The sequence below is a fragment of the Pelophylax lessonae genome (assembly GCF_965119305.1).
Source record: "Pelophylax lessonae genome assembly, chromosome: 4".
Lineage (NCBI taxonomy): Eukaryota > Metazoa > Chordata > Amphibia > Anura > Ranidae > Pelophylax > Pelophylax lessonae.
In genome coordinates this window covers 53437140-53458715 of record NC_138771.1, presented here as the reverse complement: position 1 = coordinate 53458715, position 21576 = coordinate 53437140, and the positions used below count along the sequence as shown (strand labels likewise).

The 21576-nt window shown below is 40.6% G+C and overlaps 1 long non-coding RNA gene across 7 annotated transcripts in view; it reads left to right on the top strand.

The window, feature by feature from the left end:
• The window catches only part of LOC309553740, a 132930-nt gene that overhangs the window by 110782 nt on the left and 572 nt on the right, over positions 1-21576 (top strand). The window lies entirely within an intron of this gene.

Sequence of the window (21576 nt, the reverse complement as noted above, 5' to 3'; positions counted from 1 at the left end):
CCCAAAAGGAGACTCTTCTCTTTTTTGCCAGCCACATTTGGAACCTTTTGGTTGGGGGAGCAGGTACCTGGTTTTGATAGGTACCCGCTCCCACTTCCGGGTGACTTTGCTGCAGCAAAATCATCTGGAAGTTCGGCCCCCCCTCCTTCCCTCATCGCCTGGCCATTCACAAAGCCCAGCGCGCTTCGCGCTTGCGCAGTAGGGAGCCAACTGTTATGACGAAAGGATTTACTGCTGGTTTCCCTTACCTGAAATGGCGGTGGCAGCACCCAAATAACTTAGCTCAGGTGAAGACACCACTGGATTCAAGGACAGGTAGGTGTCCTAATATTAAAAGTCAGCATCTACAGTATTTGAAGCTGCTGACGTTTCATTTTTTCTGACGGAGCCTGGAGCTCCTCTTTGGGCTTTGACAAACAAACCAGGAAGCTGATTGGTTTCTATGCAGAGCTGCACCAGATTTTGCACTCTTCATTTTTAGTAAATCAACCCCCGAGCCTTCAGTGGACACTAACACTGTATGCATGCTGGTAATTCAGAGTAAGGTAAGATGTCCGTTCATTTGTGGCAACTGTGATTAAAGAAATTCACTATGGATTAGTGAGATTTGCTAAGCCTTTGCTTCAGTCCTAACATCTGTGTTTGAATCTAGTGAATGTATAATCTCGCGGATGATAAATTCCCTGAATCTCACAGTGAACAACCCTGACTTCTGTAATCGTTCTATAGACGACTAAAGATCATTATAGACTTTCACATTTCTCTATATTGTAAATTGTAGCTAAAAAACCCCTCTAAAAAAGAACCTGAAAATGTTGAATCTGTGGGATAATGCAGGCTTGCTGTTAATCTGTATTATTTGCATTAAAAGGATGATTTGATTGAGGATTTGCAGGCTTTTACATCAAACATTAAAGTCTTGGCTGCACTTAGGCACCGTAGCCATCTATAAAACAGGCATAGAAAGGGTTTTGCGAAGATCCATAGGGGGACTGAACCTCTCAGGCCCCAACGTGCTGTCAGCTATTTCATTGCGGCATGCCATTTAATCACTAGGAATGTACAGTTTTAATGGCAGATATTGTTGCAGCCTATGGTAACCCGTTCGGTTGGATCATATGGCCATGACTGGATGGAGAAAAGCCTGTGTGTGTGTTTAGATGTGCCTGTGCAGAAGTAAAAGGTAGGCGTTCCTTTGCATGCTTCCAAGCTCAGCTGTGGCCCTGTCTATTCTAATCTGCAGATAAGGGTGATAATCCGCGGATGGGCTGTTGGGGGCTTTGTGCCAGGAATGGGACAGAATGGAAGGCAGAGTGGCGTGTAAAGCCAAGGATCAGATCTCGTGCGTGGCTCTGCATCTCTTGCTGTTGTGAGCACAGTGCGTGGAATTGACTCATGTGATGGTGGGTTTTATTCGGATTTTATTCTGATGGTGGCGTAGAACAGGGGGGAAAATAGATCTGAACATGTTTGGCAGATGTAAAGACACTTCTGTATCCTCCTGTGTATTACGGTGCTAAATTGAATATTGCCTAGTTGCCAACATGCCTAAGTCATTTCCAGGGATGGTGCTGGACCAGTGCCTCGGAATCATGCATGGAGTGCGCTGGGCAGGCTGGACCGCTGTACACAAAAGAAGACTTTTATATAATTTATTCATTATGTTATGTTTGGTATTTCAAATGTTATCTGTAACTAATTTAGGGGACTATAAATAGATATTAATAGATGACAAAGAATCTAACACGTGAAAATGAATAGTAAAGGTAGATAATAGAAAACCAGGGACATAACCGGGGACATAACCTGGTACATAACCAGGGACATAATCAGGGACATAACAAGGGACATAACCAGGGACATAATCAGGGACATAACCAGGGACATAATCAGGGACATAACAAGGGACATAACCAGGGACATAATCAGGGACATAACCAGGGACATAACAAGGCACATAACCAGGGATATAACCAGGGACATAACCAGGGACATGACCAGGTACATAACCGGGGACATAACCAGGGACATAACCAGGGACATAACCGGGGATATAACCAGGGACATAACCAGGAACATAATCTGGGACATAACCAGGGACATAACCAGGGACATAACCAGGGACATAACCGGGGACATAACCAGGGACATAACCAGGGACATAACCGGGGACATAACCAGGAACATAACCGGGGACATAACCAGGGACATAACCAGGGACATAACCAGGTACATAACCAGGGACATAACCAGGTACATAACCAGGTACATAACCGGGGACATAACCAGGGACATAACCGGGGATATAACCAGGGACATAACCAGGAACATAACCGGGGACATAACCAGGGACATAACCAGGGACATAACCAGGGACATAACCGGGAACATAACCAGGGACATAACCGGGGACATAACCAGGGACATAACCAGGGACATAACCAGGGACATAATCAGTGACATAACCAGGGACATAACCAGGGATATAACCAGGGACATAACCAGGGATATAACCAGGGATATAACCAGGGACATAACCAGGGACATTGATTTCAGGGACAAATCATAAAACCCGGGAGCAGAGGCAGGCTGGGAATAGAATACGGAAATAATAGGTGTGAAGGAGTAATACGGAAGAGGCCACCTATTTCCTAGTGGAATGTTTCCATGTATGTGACCTGCATTATTCAGATAACCTGAAATCTTCAGCTAGCTCTACATCAAAACCGCTATCAACTTCTATGATGCTGCAACATGGATAATAAAGAAAGCAGTTCCATGATATGAATTTACCCACTTTAAGACCGGAAGGATTTGCCCCCTTCCTGACCATATTTTGCGATTCGGCACTGCGTTACTTTACCGGACAATTGCGCGGTAGTGCGACGCTGTACCTAAATAAAATTGACGTCCTTTTTTCCCCACAAACAGAGCTTTCTTTTGGTGGTATTTGATCACCTGTGCGATTTTTATTTTTTTTGCGCTATATACCCCAAATAGCGAACATTCTGAAAAAAAAAAAAACAATTTTTCACATTCTGCTATATAACATTCCCAAAAAAAAAATTAAAAATTTTATTTTTTTAACATTTTACGCCAATTTGTTTTCTGCTACATATTTTTGGTAAAAAAAATCACAATAAGCGTATTTGGATTGGTTTGTGCAAAAGTTATCGCATCTACTAACTACGGGAAAGATTTATGTAATGTTTATTGTTTTTTTTTTTACTAGTAATGGCGGTGAACTGCGATTTTTTGCGGGACTGCGATATTGCAGCGGACAGATCGGACCCCTGACTGATATTTTTGACACTTTTGGGGGGACCAGTGACATTACCACAGTAATCAGTGCTAAAAATATTCACTGTTACTGTACTAATGACACTGGCAAGGAAGGGGTTAACACCAGGGGCGATAAAAGGGTTAAATGTGTCCCTAGGGGGTGCTTTCTAACTGTGTGGGGGAGGGGCTTGCTGCATGTGCACAGAGACCTGTGTTCCTAAATAAGAGGAATGCAGGAGCCCTGTGTTCATAACTGACAGAACAGCGGTCTGCCGTGTTTACAACGGCAGAACGCCGTTCTGTCTCCACAGGGAGCGATCGTGGGTGCCCGATGGCAATCACGGCCGCCGGACCCGCTGATTTGCTCCTCCTGTGGCCAATGGGTGCCCCCCTCTAGAGGTCTTATGAAGCGACGTACAGGTATGTCATTTCGCAGGACAGAGCCGAGCTGCGGCATTAAAACTACGGCGGCTAGTCAGCAAGCGGCTAAACCACATCCTCATTGATGGGGTTGTAGTGGACTTGCACAGGGCTGGGACACATTCTCGGGCTATTAAGAGCTGAGCTGCGAGAGACAACTTGTAGTACCTCAGTGGCACTTCAATAAACTGCAACAAATAACCAATAGGGTTACTCAGGATGTAGGATATTTGCTAAAGCGGTCTAAGCAGTCCAAAGTTTAAACGTAAAGAACTTCAATAAAGCCACATAGATATGCAGTCCTGAAAAAGGAGACCAGATACCACTAGAGGCCTCAAATAAACAGGACCCAGGGAGGAGATTCAGTGTTGGCACCGCCTTCGCCTCAAATAAACAGGACCCAGGGAGGAGATTCAGTGTTGGCACCGCCTTCGCCTCAAATAAACAGGACCCAGGGAGGAGGTTCAGTGTTGGCACCGCCATCACCTCAAATAAACAGGGCCCAGGGAGGAGATTCAGTGTTGGCACCGCCATCGCCTCAAATAAACAGGGCCCAGGGAGGAGATTTAGTGTTGTCACTGCCATTGCCTTAAATAAACAGGACCCAGGGAGGAAACTCAGTATGGGCACCGCCATCGCCTCAAATAAAAAGGGCTCAGGGAGGAGATTCAGTGTTGGCACCGCCATCGTCTCAAATAAACAGGACCCAGGGAGGAGATTCAGTGTTGGCACCACCATCGCCTCAAATAAACAGGAACCAGGGAGGAGATTCAGTGTTGGCACTGCCATTGTCTCAAATAAACAGTACCCAGGGAGGAGATTTAGTGTTGTCACTGCCATTGCCTTAAATAAACAGGACCCAGGGAGGAAACTCAGTATGGGCACCGCCATCGCCTCAAATAAAAAGGGCTCAGGGAGGAGATTCAGTGTTGGCACCGCCATCGTCTCAAATAAACAGGACCCAGGGAGGAGATTCAGTGTTGGCACCACCATCGCCTCAAATAAACAGGAACCAGGGAGGAGATTCAGTGTTGGCACTGCCATCGCCTTAAATAAACAGGACCCAGGGAGGAGATTCAGTGTTGGCACCAACATCGCCTCAAATAAACAGGGCCCAAGGAGGAGATTCAGTGTTGGCACTGCAATCGCCTCAAATAAACAGGACCCAGGGAGGAGGTTCAGTGTTGGCACCGCCATCACCTCAAATAAACAGGGCCCAGGGAGGAGATTCAGTGTTGGCACCGCCATCGCCTCAAATAAACAGGGCCCAGGGAGGAGATTTAGTGTTGTCACTGCCATTGCCTTAAATAAACAGGACCCAGGGAGGAAACTCAGTATGGGCACCGCCATCGCCTCAAATAAAAAGGGCTCAGGGAGGAGATTCAGTGTTGGCACCGCCATCGTCTCAAATAAACAGGACCCAGGGAGGAGATTCAGTGTTGGCACCACCATCGCCTCAAATAAACAGGAACCAGGGAGGAGATTCAGTGTTGGCACTGCCATTGTCTCAAATAAACAGTACCCAGGGAGGAGATTTAGTGTTGTCACTGCCATTGCCTTAAATAAACAGGACCCAGGGAGGAAACTCAGTATGGGCACCGCCATCGCCTCAAATAAAAAGGGCTCAGGGAGGAGATTCAGTGTTGGCACCGCCATCGTCTCAAATAAACAGGACCCAGGGAGGAGATTCAGTGTTGGCACCACCATCGCCTCAAATAAACAGGAACCAGGGAGGAGATTCAGTGTTGGCACTGCCATCGCCTTAAATAAACAGGACCCAGGGAGGAGATTCAGTGTTGGCACCAACATCGCCTCAAATAAACAGGGCCCAAGGAGGAGATTCAGTGTTGGCACTGCAATCGCCTCAAATAAACAGGACCCAGGGAGGAGATTCAGTGTTGGCACCGCCATCGCCTCAAATAAACAGGGCCCAGGGAGGAGATTCAGCGTTGGCACTGCCATTGCCTTAAATAAACAGGACCCAGGTAGGACATCCAGTGTTGGCACTGCCATTGCCTCAAATTAACAGGACCCAGGGAGGAGATTCAGTGGTGGCACTGCCTTTGCCTCAAATAAACAGGGTCCAGGAAGGAGATTCAGTGTTGGCACTGCCATTGTCTCAAATAAACAGTACCCAGGGAGGAGATTTAGTGTTGTCACTGCCATTGCCTTAAATAAACAGGACCCAGGGAGGAAACTCAGTTTGGGCACCGCCATCGCCTCAAATAAAAAGGGCTCAGGGAGGAGATTCAGTGTTTGCACCGCCATCGTCTCAAATAAACAGGACCCAGGGAGGAGATTCAGTGTTGGCACCACCATCGCCTCAAATAAACAGGGCCCAGGGAGGAGATTCAGTGTTGGCACTGCCATCGCCTTAAATAAACAGGACCCAGGGAGGAGATTCAGTGTTGGCACCAACATCGCCTCAAATAAACAGGGCCCAAGGAGGAGATTCAGTGTTGGCACTGCAATCGCCTCAAATAAACAGGACCCAGGTAAAAGATTCAGTGTTGGCACTGCAATTGCCTTAAATAAACAGATCTCAGGTAGGAGATTCAGTGTTGGCACCGCCATCGTCTCAAATAAACAGGACCCAGGGAGGAGATTCAGTGTTGGCACCGCCATCGCCTCAAATAAACAGGACCCAGGGAGGAGATTCAGTGTTGGCACCACCATCGCCTCAAATAAACAGGACCCAGGGAGGAGATTCTGTGTTGGAACTGCCATCTTGAAATTGCCACATGCTTTTTTTTTTTAAATCTTCATCTACTAGAAGAGCATCCCTCATGCACTGCACTGTGTTAAATGACTTACATGGGTCACAGGAAGAGGAAGAAGTGGGTTTAAACCATGTGCCACCTACAGAAACAGGAGAGAGAGTACAGAGTGTGATACCTACTCATTTCATTATTTTCCTACCAGCACAGACTAAGATTATTCCTCTGACAGGAGAAAAAGTTCAACATTCAGGAAACTGTCACTGTATATAGAGAGTTGTGAATCTAACATGTATTTATTTTTAATCTTATAGTGTTCCAAAAGTGATCAATACTCATATTTTAAATGTTTTAGCTTGGATACCTACTGGTAGTTTTTTAAAAAAAAATTAGTTGTGGCATGTAAAGTCTAAAAAATGGTTGTTAATTAAAAAATAGTCCAAAGGGTACCAATGTCAGGTTAAAAGGTCATAGGTCTCCAACTTGTGTTCCCCATTCTACAGCTAAACAGTTTCATAGAAAATGTGTATATTGTAAAATTTCTCTTTATCTTTATGTGTGTTTTCAGGGCCATGTAAAACATAGATTGTCCCCGTATGGTTCCGTGGCTTGAACTCAAGAGGGTAAATTACTTAATGTTTACCCGAGTAGTGTCAATTTGTCCATTTCAAAAAGCAAATAGTGCAAAAGGGAATTTAAATAATAAATATAAGGTATTCTTAAGGCCTCATGCACACTGGACATTATAAAAACGCCAGAAAACGTAGAAAACTGTAGCTGTGTAATAAAATTTGCAGCTTTTTTGTTTGTGCTTTTTTTTATCTGTAGCATTTTTAGCTTTTTTTTTTTAAGCAAAACTACACTCCCACAAAAGCTTATGCACTGCGCCCCGAGCCAACCCACTTATGTGACAATAGCGAACGAATATTCGCTATTGTCACACGGATCCGCCTCCTGGCCAATCAGGAAGCGGGTTCTGAGACCTGTTTCATAATTGGCTGAAAGTAGAAGCCATGCCATTGGGAATGGGGGAGGAGACGCTTCTACTGAGGGGGAAGAAGCCGAAGCTGGAGCCACCGCCGAGGGTGAGTGAGCCATGGGGGGGGGGGGTCCTGGTGTGGTCCTGGTGGGGGCTGGGGGGGGGGGGTTGTTTGGTGCAGTCCATCTGCCGGCCCCTGGCCCATGGAGCACCAGCCGCCACTGCTTTCCATGAGGTCTATTTATTAAAATACTGCAAAAAAAAAAAAGTCATATATGGTAAAATTTTGGCAAAATTGATACAATCTGGAAAAGTGGTGCAAAATTGAATTTTTAGAGAGGAAAAGAAGGAGACATGAATTACATGCTTGTCGCTATCATAGTGCCAAACTTTTTATAATTTATTCTAGAATCCCATTATAGAGATTTATAAAGCAGGACAAAAATGGCTAAAAAAAATTTAGAAAAATAAGGGACCAACTTTAGGGTTTTGTCTATTGATCAAAGCAGACTCAACGCAAGGACCCAGAGAAAACAATTGTTTTCCATGTGTCCTGTCCATACCATGCATTTTTACACAACGCACTTCAATGTAACCAAAAAGATGTTAGAATTTTGACCCTTGATGTGACCTGTGTTGAAATGCACACGCATTTTGTGGTACCTTTTTATTTGTGTTGTGGTGTGGATGAACCCTTATAAATAGGGCAGAATATTAAAAAAAAATATTATAACTAATCCCATATCTTTTTTTTTTTTTTTAATTCTTCACCCTTAAGGCTAAGTTCACATGTAGGCGTTTTGGGGTGTTTTTCAGCTCTAAGGATCAGCTCAAAAAACGCCCAAAAAGACAAATCCTATTCATTTCAATGGCCCCTGTTCACATCTGAGCGTTCCGACGCCTTGAGCAAAACTCCCGACGCTCCAAAAAGTACATGAGCTTCTTTTTGGGTAGATTACAGGCGTTTTTGCCCCATAGACCTAATGCAAATGCTGGAAAGGCGATATAGAGCGTTTTACAGGCGTTTTACCTGTAAAACGCTTGTAAAAACGCCTATTAACCACTTGCCGACCGCCGCAAGTACATATACTTGTGGCGGTCAGCCCCGGCCAGGCAAAGTGACGTACCGGTACGTCACTAGCCTGTCACTGGCTTGTGAGCCGATGGCTTGTGAGCCCGCCCCGGCTCGTTCCCTAACAAGTCAGTGCGTGTGACCGGCGGACCCGATGTCCGCCGGTCACTCGCGATTGTTCGCCGGGAAGGGAGAAAGGCAGACGGCTAATGTAAACAAGCCGCCTGTCATTCTCCCCTGTGTAAAAATGGAGATCAGACGGTTCTACTATGTAGGACCGTTGATCTCTGTTTTTACACTAGTAGCCAAAGCCAATCACAGTTAGAAACACGCCCCTAGGACACACTTAACCCCTCCCTCTCCAATACAGTTAACCCCTTCCCTGCCAGTGTCATTTTTACAGTAACAGTGCATATGTATAGCACTGATTACTGCAGTAATGTCACTGGTAACCCCAAAAGTGTCAAAAATGTCAGTCAAGGGTCCGATCTGTCCGCCGCAATGTCGCAGTCCCGCAAAAAAAATCGCAGAAAGCCGCCATTACTCGTTAAAAAAAAATACCAAAAATGACAAAAATCTTTCCCTTTGTTAGTAAACGCAATAACTTTTGCGCAAACCAATCAAAATACGCTTTTTGTGATTTTTTTTACCAAACATATGTAGCATAAACCAAATTGGCTGAAAATGTTAAAAAAATTTGATTTTTACATTTTTTTGTTGGGAATTTCATATAAAAAAATGTGAAAAATATTGTTATTTTTTGCAAAATTGATGCTCTTTTTTTGTTTATAGTACATGATCAAAAAATCGCACAGGTGATCAAATACCACCAAAAGAAATCTATATTTGTGGGAAAAAAAAGGACTTCAAATTAGTTTAGGTACAGCGTCGCATGACCGCTCAATTGTCCGTTAAAGTCACGCAGTGCCGAATCGCAAAATAGGCCCTGGTCAGGAAGGGGGTAAAATCTTCCGGGGCTTAAGTGGTTAAAATGCCTATTAAAACGCCTATAAAACCTCCTGGAAAACACCTGAAAAATGCCAATAAAATAGCAACGCCTAGATGTGAACGTAGCCTAATGTACTAATAGACTTGAAAGAATTGTTGCCCAGTTCAGCCAAATCACACACAGTCCCATTTACCGCTAGCAGAAGACACGCTCAAGCTGTCTCTTCTTTAGGAAATTAGGTGTCAGAGCTTTTTGGCCAGCTACTACAGCGTGCTCTTACTGGTGCATTGTTTTTGTACCGTCCGAAGTACAAAAAAAAAAAAAAATTTTAGATTGTCTCTCTCTTCCTGCCAGGCACTCACATTTTTTAACATAAAATACTCTAAGAACAAAAATGCAATATTTACATAAATTTACATTTCCTACCAGTCTAAAAGCTAGTTAAACACCTGCATATGTTAGATCCCTCCTTAATGACTGGGTTCCTATGAAATGATTTGACATGGTTTGGCCAAATTATGTGCCTAAAAGCTTCCATTTGTTGCATCAAAATGCATTAGAGAAATGTTCGAAGTGGGTGAGTTTCTTACAGTTTTAGCCAGGGAGCGTTCATAAATTTTTTTTTGTAAAGCCTATACCATAATAAAATCTGCAAGTAGTTCATTGTGTGAGATTAGGCTAGCATAGAAACAGTCCCACAATACTTTCCACTCTACTCTCAGCCGCTCTCCAGCCCGGTTGGTTTTTTTTTCTGTGCAGGACAGAATAGACTTCAGCCTGAGCTCCGGCTCTGCTTGGTTGCCAGGGGAGCTGCTAGGCAGGCCTTAGATATGCACGGTAAAGGGCTGGCCTGTCAAAGTGTCTGAGATGAACCATGGCCCAGTCCCCCTGCAGCTGGGCTCAGACATGCCTCAGCCCTTGTCTGGGGCCTGGGAATGGCAAAGCCCAGTGAGGTTCAAGGGCAAACTTGATATTCATTAGTCAGGGGCCTTGATGTTCCCACTCTTCTCTTCTCTCCTTTTTTTCTCTCCATCTTTTGACACATTCCTGTGTGTCTCTGGGAGTAAAAAGAGCTTTCCCCCTCCTGCTTTCTCTATTTGTCTTTACACACAAGACCATGCATAAACTGTACCGTGAAACAAGGAGGCTAGGAGGACAATGTCTGCAAAAACACACTGAAAGGAAGGAGGCCTGGAGATGCGAAGCTGTCTGCTCCCTTACAATTTAGATAACGGACCCTGACTGACAAAATAGTCTTTTTCATTTAACCATTCAAATGCTTTGCTTGTGCACACCATAATAGTTTATCAGTGTGTAGCAGCATTGCTCTTATTAGACATCTCGCATTTTGGTCTACCATCCCTGCAAGTGGTGGTAATCATTATGCAGATTAAACAATAGCATGAGGAATGATATACTAACATTATCACATCTAGTCCATATAAAATCACATCCAGTCCATATAAAATTTGAGAGGATGCTCTCAATATTTTACACATACATGCACACACACACACATACATATATATATATGTAGACAACACCTATAACAATATGTAGCAATATATATATATATATATATATATATATATATATATGTATGTATATGTATATATAATATATATATATATATATAATATTATATATATATATATATATATATATATATATATATATATATAGACAACACCTACAACAATATGTAGCAAGATTCCAAAACCAGGGGGAGTTACATAACATTTATTTAAATGTCCACCAGGCAAAAAATTTAACATTTTTTTTGTCTGATGGACATATAAATACATTTTAAATAGTTTAATAAAACAACTGTATGCTTTTTTGCCTGATGGACATACAAATATGTTTTAAATAGATAAATAAAAAAAACAATTGTATGATTTTTTTTTTTTTGTGTCTGATGGGCACACAAATACATCTTAAGTAGGTAAATAAAAAAATCTATGCTGAAAACATCAGTTTTGGAATCTTGCTCTCCCTCTCTCTCTCTCTCTCTCTCTCTCTATATATATATATATATATATATATAATATATATATATATTTGTACACCCAAAAAAAAAATCTATCTATCTATCTATCTATCTATCTATCTATCTATCTATCTATCTATCTATCTATCTATCTATCTATCTATCTATCTATCTATCTATCTATCTATCTATCTATCTATCTATCTATATATATTACAATTAATAAATATATACTATATATATATATGTTTATATACTGTAGATATTTATATTTACCTTATTTTATACAATATGTAGATACGTGCTATATATTTATTTATAAATTATAATACATATGTTTACTATATATATATATATATATATATATATATATATATATATATATATATATAGTATATAAATAAATATATATATATATATATATATATATATATATATAGTAAACATATGTATTATAATTTATAAATAAATATATAGCACGTATCTACATAATTATATATATATATATGTATATATATATATATATATATATATATATATATATATATATATATATATTAATATTGTATACATATGTATTATAATTTACATTCTTAATTCATATTATTTCAATTCTACTGCTGCTTTCTATACTAACATACAACAATGGCAGGTAACAGATCTCTTACACGTTTTGTTGAAATATAAACTGTATTGTTAAGCATAAGCTTGAAATGTCCAGTTTGACTTTTTTTTTCCCCATATGTACAATATATTTAACTGTTCTCATAAGCTGACTTCCTAGTAATTATCTGAGCTAGCCAGCACGTGTTATTAGTTTTAAATGATTTTTTTCTTCCCTCACCAGGCCTCAGTAACAGAATAGAGGTGTAATTGTGCTAAAGAGTTAGCAGGGGAGAGCAGCTTTTGCACACATTTAAGTCTGAGGTCCTTAGACGGGGAGGCAGTATAAAGAAGTTCATTTACATAAGCAGCATGTGTCTGAAAGAGAAAGAAAGATATCAGGGGTTGCAAAATTTAATCTAGACTTGAAGGAAAATAAGGCCAGAAAAAAGGAGGGGGTGAAAAAAAAAAAAAAACCTGATAGTGAAAGGGGTTTAGCTAAGTAACACCCTGGAGAGATTAAATTGTCCAGAAAGTTTCTCCCCATGATTTTACGAAATAGGCAATGGGGTGTACAGAGGGGGTGGGATGGCAACACCTCCCTAAATGCATGAATGGGAAACAGGCAAAGAAAGAGATCTTTATTAGTTAGGAGCAAAATCCACCAGCGGTTAGGAAATTAAAATCAAGCTTACAAAATTTGCTGTCTGGAGGTCACCAGTTTGAGGATAATTTCAAGGTTAAAGCCTAGTACTCTTTGTGTGATTTAGTGGTAGAAGTAGTATTATTTATAAGAGGAGAATTCCTAGTGCAGATCGTAAGCAAATCATGAATGGATAATGCCAATGGGAAGACTGTGAAGCTCCTACTGTTCTTTCACTGGTCTGACTACAGTAAATTTGCACACTACGTAAAGAGATAAACGGAAGAGGCACTCCATGGTAAAAGTTTACAGTAAATCTGGGTAATTATAATTTCTTAGTGGCTAAGTAGCCCATTTCTATGCACTTCCTACTAAATAAAACCTATAAAGAAGGTAGAAGATAGACACTCTTGCACTTGTGTTGGAAGGGATTAATATACTCTGAACAATCTATGAATTCAGGTTAATTTCCCTGAATGTCAAAATCTGGCAAATCTCAAGTGACAGAGCTTCATTAATCTGTAAGGTAAAAAAGAAAATCCACATAAACATCATTTCAAATGCAGAGAATGAATTGTCATTGGTTTATTTTGCTCTAACAAAACTGTCAAGATGACACAAAAAGAATTTAAAAAATCATGACAGTTCAGGGTATACTCCACCCTAATTCACCAGCTCCATGATCACATTTTATAACACACTGAAATGGTACCTTCCCTTTTCCTTGCTCTTATTAGCTGTTTTGAACTCTGATGGGCATAATAAACTGACTTAAAAATAATCAACATACATACAGAATCAAATGCAATCTAATGAGAGTGCCAAACAAACGCCCAAGTTAATTTAATCAAAAAATTAATTCATGGCAGAATAAAGCGAATCAATTTTTTTTCATATTACCTCGGACTCTTGGATGTTTATTTGGCACTATTATTGGATTGTATGTTTGTGGATTCTCGACTTTGGGTCCTTTCCCTTTTTTCTGAGGGTGGTCCCCATTTTGCAGAGTGCTGTCAATCCAGTGACAGTTTTTAGTGACCCTTAAGGCTCGTACACACTTGATGAAAATCGGACCAAATATCCTCCAATTTTTCTCTCTCATACTCAGCAGTCATAACCGTTTTTAGTTGACAGTGCATAATGTTAAAAAAAAATTCTCGTCTGATTTTTTTTTTTTTTTGGGACATTTGTTCTTAGACTTCCGGGTCGTCAGCAACTTCAGATCATGTGCGGTCTTTCGTATGTGTTTTTTCGCGGACGTACTGCATACACATTAAACGAAAATTGGTCCTGCTGGGGACGGACGATAAAAATTTTGGTGCTTGTCCCTCCGCTTTGTTTTAGTTGAAAATGTCGGCATCGGCTGCTGAAAGTTGTGTACACGCTAGCCGAAAATCATACGATTTTACCTCGGACGGGAATTTTCGGCAGATTTTCTACTAGTGTGTACCCCACTTTAGGCTGGCCTTAGACGGTTTGAATCTTGGCTGGTTCAGAGGGAACACCCAAGATTAGAATCATGCATGGGCAGGCTAATCGACCAACTTGGGTACAACCAGCCTGCTGGATTTCTTATAGAACATACAATGCTGGATTTCTTATAGAACATACAATGCGATTAGAGGAGAAGCGTTTTGACATCAGGCAACGCAGGGGTTTTTTTACTGTTAGGGCTACAAGATTGTGGAATTCTCTACCACAAGAGGTGGTTTCTGCGGGAAGTATGGCTACTTTCAAAAGACTCTTGGACGTACATCTCAAGGATCAGAACATTAAGGGAAATGAGAGATGATTACGGCCACGCGCGCCTACGCAGGTTGAACTGGATGGACTATTGTCTTTATTCAACCTCAACTACTATGTAACTATGTATTGCCAGCAGCTATCAATGATCACTGTGTGTTCTCCCAGGTGGGACAGCTCCCCCCCCCCCCCGCAGGGAGAACATAATAGCTCTGCAGGAGTCAGTGTTGATAGGGGAATCGCACTCCTATCTATGACCATCTATGGCCAATTTTAGAAAATCCTATCCCGCACCTTGTTTTTTTCTTGTGTTTGAAAAATTTGATCAGGGCTGAACATTTATTGACTACTTTCAGGTTTTGCACCATGCTTCGTTCCATTTTACCACTGACCAGAATGAATGAGTGATCCTCTTTGACTATAATGCCTGTTTCCAAAAACAGACCGCTTTTAATTCATGAAAGTGCCCTCTGTACAAAAAAAACATTATAACAAATACAATAGAAAATGCCACACCTTTATTTAAACAGTAAATATAATTTGATGTGCACATCTAATAATTCAATACAATTGCACTGTTCTCAGTTTAATATTAAATTGTATACTGTGTTATTGTACAGGCATTACTTCTATTTCTAAGAGGAGGCTTTTCATGGAAGCAATGTGTTCCCCCTTTAGGAAGCACAACTTAAATAATGTGGTGCATGCCAGAATCTTTGTGTAGGGACTATAGTGTTATTAAAGCTTCCACTCACTCATAGTGATCTTTTCTTACACTCTGTAGGGTGATTGACTAAAGGCTGACTAGCCCAGCAAGCCTGTGCTTAACTCAAACTCTCAGTCACTTTAGGAGGTAATTCGTCCTCTTAGATGGGTATTTAATCTTTGGCTCTGCAGGTTATCAGAAGTCCCATAGATCAGCCTTTATACATGCATTGCTTATGTTACTAATTCACATACAGTATATTGCTGTTTGTTGCAGATTTAAAGGTTGAAAACCTATAGAAACTAGATCTTAACTGACATTTATTTTTGAACCCAGCATTTAAGAAAATAAAATGCTGTTTTGGTTTCTTTGTGATTGTACACACTGAAATACATACTGGGGTTGATTTACTAAAACTGGCGAGTGCAAAATCGGGTGCATTTGTGCATGGTAGCCAATCAGCTTCTAACTTCAGCTTGTTCAATTAAGCTTTGACAAAAAAAAAAAAAAAACTGGAAGCTGATTGGTTTCAATGCAAAGCTGCACCAAATTTTGCAATCTCCAGTTTTAGTAAATCAACCCCATTGATTTTGCTCCAACTGTAGACAATTACACTGCATCATAAATGTCAGTCATTAATGTGAATATCATTTGCTTAAACAGTTATTATTGCACATTATTCGGTTGGTAATGGAAAAACCATTGTTCATTCTTCACTTAGAATTCTTCCATATACATATATATATGCATGCTTTCAGTTGAAGCAGTGACATATTTAACAACTAGTTGTAATGCTACATATACTGTTATGTATTTAGCTTATATTATTGCTTACACTAGCACAAGTATAGGGCAAAATAGGCATAATGATACATATAGCAGTCCTTACTTCTTATCTGTCTGACAACCAACAACATAAATAAGCAAAAAATATGAGGGCTGTACTAAAAGTAATGTAAAAGGGGGCACACTGCAATGGTCTAACCCAGTGTTTCTCAACTCCGGTCCTCAGGGCACACTAACAGGCCAGATTTTATGTATTACCTTGGGGAGATGCAGACTAGAATACTGCAATCATTAAGCAGCAAATTATATCACCTGTGAATTATTTCAGTTTTCTTGCAAACCTGGCCTGTTAGTGTGCCCTGAGGACCGGAGTTGAGAAACACTGGTCTAACCAATAGATTTTCCCCAAGACAGGATGACAAAAGTTATTAGTCGCTTGTTTATGGTAAGTATGTGATGTGAATACAAGTTCACCTAGCTTGTGTAAAATTTAGATCCCACAAGAAATCATTCCAGAAGCATAAAAAGGCTCCTAACAGCGAACAAGATATATAAAAAATGTATACGAAGACTGTACTAAAAGTAATGCAAAAGTTGGCATAACGTTTTCATTAACTTCCATAGAACCCTTCAAATTTCACATGGTAGTATAACCGTTCCTCTATAGCAGGGGTGTCAAACTCAACTTCACCGAGGGCCGCATCAGCATTATGATTGCCCTCAAAGGGCCGGTTGCATCTGTAATACTAGATGTCCAGAGTATCCCAAACCCCTTACATCAGATGTTAAGAGTCCACCCCCACCCTCCCTTACATCAAAGTGCACCCCCTTACCTTGTGTTGCTGCTGGGAAGAAGCTGGTGGCAGAGCTGGGAAGCAGAAAGTGCAGGGTCTGCAGGAGGCCCAAAGGAGGGCTGGAGCTCTACTGCAGCTCCAGGAGAGGTGTGAGGGCCACATGAAATGGACTGGAGGGCCAGATTCGGCCCTCGGGCCTTGTGTTTGGGGCCTTGTGTTTGACACATGTGCTCTATAGTAACTCTTCTTCTTCTTTTTCATTGCAGGTAAATAAGGGATTCCAAGCAGAAGCAACGTGCCGTCATTGAGTTCTTGATGAAGGAGGGGTGCAGGCTGTCCAACATCTACAGAAGGCTAAAGAATGTGTACAGAGATGATACCATTGGCAGGAGCCACCAATGACTAGACATTGCTCTTGTCAATGGTGTCAACTCCTTAATTTTCTCTGACTTTCTGTGGATGTTGAACAGCTTGCACCCCTCCTTCATCAAGAACTCTATTACGGCACATTGTGTCTGCTTGGAATCCATTATTTACCTGCAAGGAAAAAGAAGAGTTACTATAGAGGAAGAGTTTCTCTACCAATATGTGAAATTTGAATGACCTATGGAAGTTAATGAAAATGGTATGCCAACTTTTGCATTACTTTTGTTACAGCCTTTGTAATTTTTTTTTTTAAAATATCTTGTTCACTGTTAGGAGCCTTTTCATGCTTCCTGAATGCTTTCTTGTGGGGTCACAATTTTACACAAGCTAGGTGTATTTGTATTACCATCACATACTTACCATAAACACGCGACTAATAACTTTTGTCATCCTGTCTTGGGGAAAATCTGTTGGTGAGACCATTGCTGTGTCAACCTACAGGTAGGCGAAGTAGTGCAGTTTGTAAATTCATAGGGTGCCTTGACAGAATAAAGGAGGCAATCATATTACTTCTTAACACCTGACCTTAAGAACTGTTTGAATAAAGCTTAGGTGTATTTTATATTAAAAAAAAAAAAAAATAGTAGCACAGGGTACATACAATTGAGTCGGTAGATATATAATTTAGTTGACTTAACAGGAAAATGTGGTTTAGGAAATAATTACATCTTTTACATCCTGAACACAGTTATACTGAAAATTATTGTTGAATGCTATATCCTAATGCTAATTTATGAAACAGTAACCTATAAAAAATAAATGTCTCCTTCTGTCAGGTTAAAGCAGTCATTGGTATTGAACATTACGCATTGTTCCTTTGCCTGTGACTTAACAGTATGTGTGTTGCTCTGTGGTATCTGGTATACGTCAACTGTTAGTGATCTCCCCTTGTCCAGGATATGTGCATGACTATATTATGGGAAACACAAAGAGGTGATTAAGGGAAGGATAGCAAACTCTAATTCCCGAGGCTGGGAAGTCTGTAAAAAAAAAAAATACAAGGACAAGACTCCAGTGGCATCTGGTCAATATTGGCTGTAGGGGGTCCAGTGTTGATGTTTAAATCCAGCCAAAGTTAACTCGAAGATTAAAACATCACAAAGTGGTTTGTATAGGCAGTTTGACATGCAGGGTAATCCTGGTGTCCCAGGGCCTTCACATCCTAAAGACACACTCTCTGTCCAAAAGACAATCTCAGACTTTGGAGATGATGATAAAATTCTCAGAGGGGAGAGGATTTATCCAGGGATAATACTTATCCATGGTGAGGAAGTGATATCCATGAAATCTCCCCCAGATAATACTAGTCCAGAGGCACCTTCTTTGCCCTGTTCTTTTAATCGATTCTACTAGTGGACTGTATAGCAAGACTCATGCTGCTCTCTTCCCAGGCCTCATTTACTAAGGGCGAGCTTATAGGAGCAATGAGCAGTCAACGGTGTTCACTCTAATGAGTCAAAGGCTTCATATAATAAGTAGAGAGAAATTCTTCTAGTAAACAATATTCTGCACACACATTATTGTATATCAATAAACTTTAATATACTGGTTACACATTCTATTGATCTTGGTGGATTAAGAACTGTGAATGCATATGCACCCATTTATGCCTATTTGCCAAATTTCAAAAATCACAAAATCCCACTTCAGCAGGGATTAGGGATATAAGTGTCTGCTATGTTGGCGAAAAGGTTATGCAGTGGCCTGCAGTGTTGGGGGTAACGAGTTACAAAGTAACTGATTACAGTAACTACATTACTTTTTTGGTAACGAAGTAAAGTAACTAGTTACAATACTAATATTGGTAACTACACTACTTTACTAGGCTATAGGAGCGCGCTTTCCTGCGTTACCCAAGCTGTGCGATACAATCGTTATTTCGAAGAATAGAGAGGGATGAAGTTTATGACTTTTTGTTGCACTTTATGTTTTATTCAGTTTTTTTCAGGTTTTGTTCTCATGTTTCCCAAAGCCTGTGTTTATACAATAAACTCTATGCAGAAAGAGTGTCATGTATCTTCTTCTACACGGTCAATTAAGAAAGAGGAAAGTAAAGTAATAAGTAGTGAAGTTACTTTTCAAATGCAGTAACTAGTAAAGTAATCTCGTTACAATTTACAGAAGTAACTAGTAACTAGTTACATTTTTTGAGTAACTACCCCAACACTGGTGGCCTGCATATGACCAGTGTGTTCCATCACTACAGTTAAAGTAGATAATAATGTGTAAACATTTTTTTTTTTTTTCAAATTTTATCTTTATTTATTTAAGTTCAGTTACATATACAGTCTATACATTACAATCCATCTTTTAATGTTTTCAGTATCATGAAAAAGAAAACATGATAATTCATTCTAGATACATCTTAGATAATCTTAATTATATAACTATAACTGATCCCAAATCCCCTTTTCCTCCCCTTTTCTTATCAATAAACAGTCAAATCAAATAACCATAACCCCAAAAGAAAAACAACAAAAAAAAAACAACCATGGAGGCCATACGAGTATCAACACTTTGTTGATCGTAATTTCGCATATCCATTTTCCTATCAATATTTCTTATTCTACGATTAAAGATTGGCACTCTTCCGAATTAACATAATCATTCCATTGTTTCCATTTCTTCTTATATTTATAGATAAAGATAAATATATACATTTTCATATTAGATGCAATGAACCTTTATGGCATCTGAATGGTTTTTAAGGAACATCTACAACTGACAGGCATCAGATATGTAGGACCCCTTACATATCATATTGGAGTAATTTATATGGTTAAATGTTATACAAGAAGAAAGTTCGTAGAGCTTGTTTCTAAAATATAATATGAGAATATAAATTTACTTTCAACTAATTACATGTTAATTGATAAGCTTTCAAATCTACAAAAGAGAGAAACAAAAGGTCAACTTTTGTTTAAAGCCTTCAAAAAATTAGTTTAATCACAATTTAATAACTCTTGCTTGCCTGATTTTGTGTGTTATAAGAGCTATGTCTAGAATGTGGTTACAATCATCATTCATAAGTGATTGAGTTTAGTTAACTTGCACATCCATACAGTAGCCCATCACTTGGATAAGGTGATTGCTTTTACAGTAGTGAACTTGAAGTTAAGTATAGTCTGTGACACTTTTTCCATTTGTACTAATAGATACAATTTCAGGACACATTTTGAGGTGTCTATCCATTTCTTCTAAGGTGCAAGCAATACTCAGTATTACCTGGACCTTAGAAGAAGGGGGTAGACACCCTGAATGTTTGTTCTGAAAATTAAACCAAGGCTACATTTACACTTTGTGTGTGTCAGCAACACATGCAAAATTGTGTGTATTCCTAATGGTACCACATTCATCTGCTAACGCATGCGTTTGGTGTGGCGCCATTTTGCAAAATGGTCATGGACTTCTTTTGAACATTTCTTGTGTAAAGAGCAGCCCATTAAAATACATTTGGGAATGCATGGAAAATGTGCGAAGACACACACACGCTCTGCTTCACCTGCATGGGATGGACAGAGCCTTACTCAACTGTGTGGTCCCACACTTGGAATATAGCCACATGCAGCTGGTTTGCCTTTAGGGATAAACAGCCTTATTCAATAAGGTAATCTCCTTTTTAGGTACATCAGCCAATCATAATTTACTCTTCTAAAGTCAGTTCAGTATAAAAGCATGAAGCAGAGTTTAATTGGTTGCCATGGGTTATTCTATTTAATAATTAGAGCCGAATCTTTGACATACAAGGCCCGTTAGAGCAGGTAACCTTTTAGTATCTGTCAGGAAAGGGTTCACCTGCTGGTGGCACTGTGGCTCCCAGATCTATAGACTGCAGTTCCAGTGTCCAGCAGTGGGTGTCCCTCAGCAGCCAGGAGCTGACATCATCTCATATAATCAGTCATCACCTGATGCTGGTTGCAGGAAGTTTATTTAAACCCTGTGCATGTTCTTCCTCACTGTCTTGGGGCTGTCCCCATGTGCCTGCGTTCCTGTGTTCCTGTGACCCTGCATCCTGATCCTGAACCCTGATGCTGACCCTGCCGCCTGATCCTGATCCTGAACCCTGATCCTGACCCTGCAGCCTGATCCTGATCCTGAACCCTGATCCTGACCCTGCAGCCTGATCCTGAACCCTGATCCTTACCCTGCAGCCTGATCCTGATCCTGAACCCTGATCCTTACCCTGCAGCCTGATCCTGATCCTTGATCCTGACCCTGCAGCCTAATCCTGATCCTGATTCAGAACCCTGATCCTGACCCTGCAGCCTGATCCTGATCCTGAACCTTGATCCTGACCCTGCAGCCCGATCCTGATCCTGAACCCTGATCCTGACCCTGCAGCCTGATCCTGAACCCTGATCCTGACCCTGCAGCCTGATCCCTTTCTACTTGCTTACTCCGTCTCCTGTTACCCTCTCCCTGTCCTGTCTTGTTCCCAGCTCCCTCTGCTTGATCTCCCATGTATG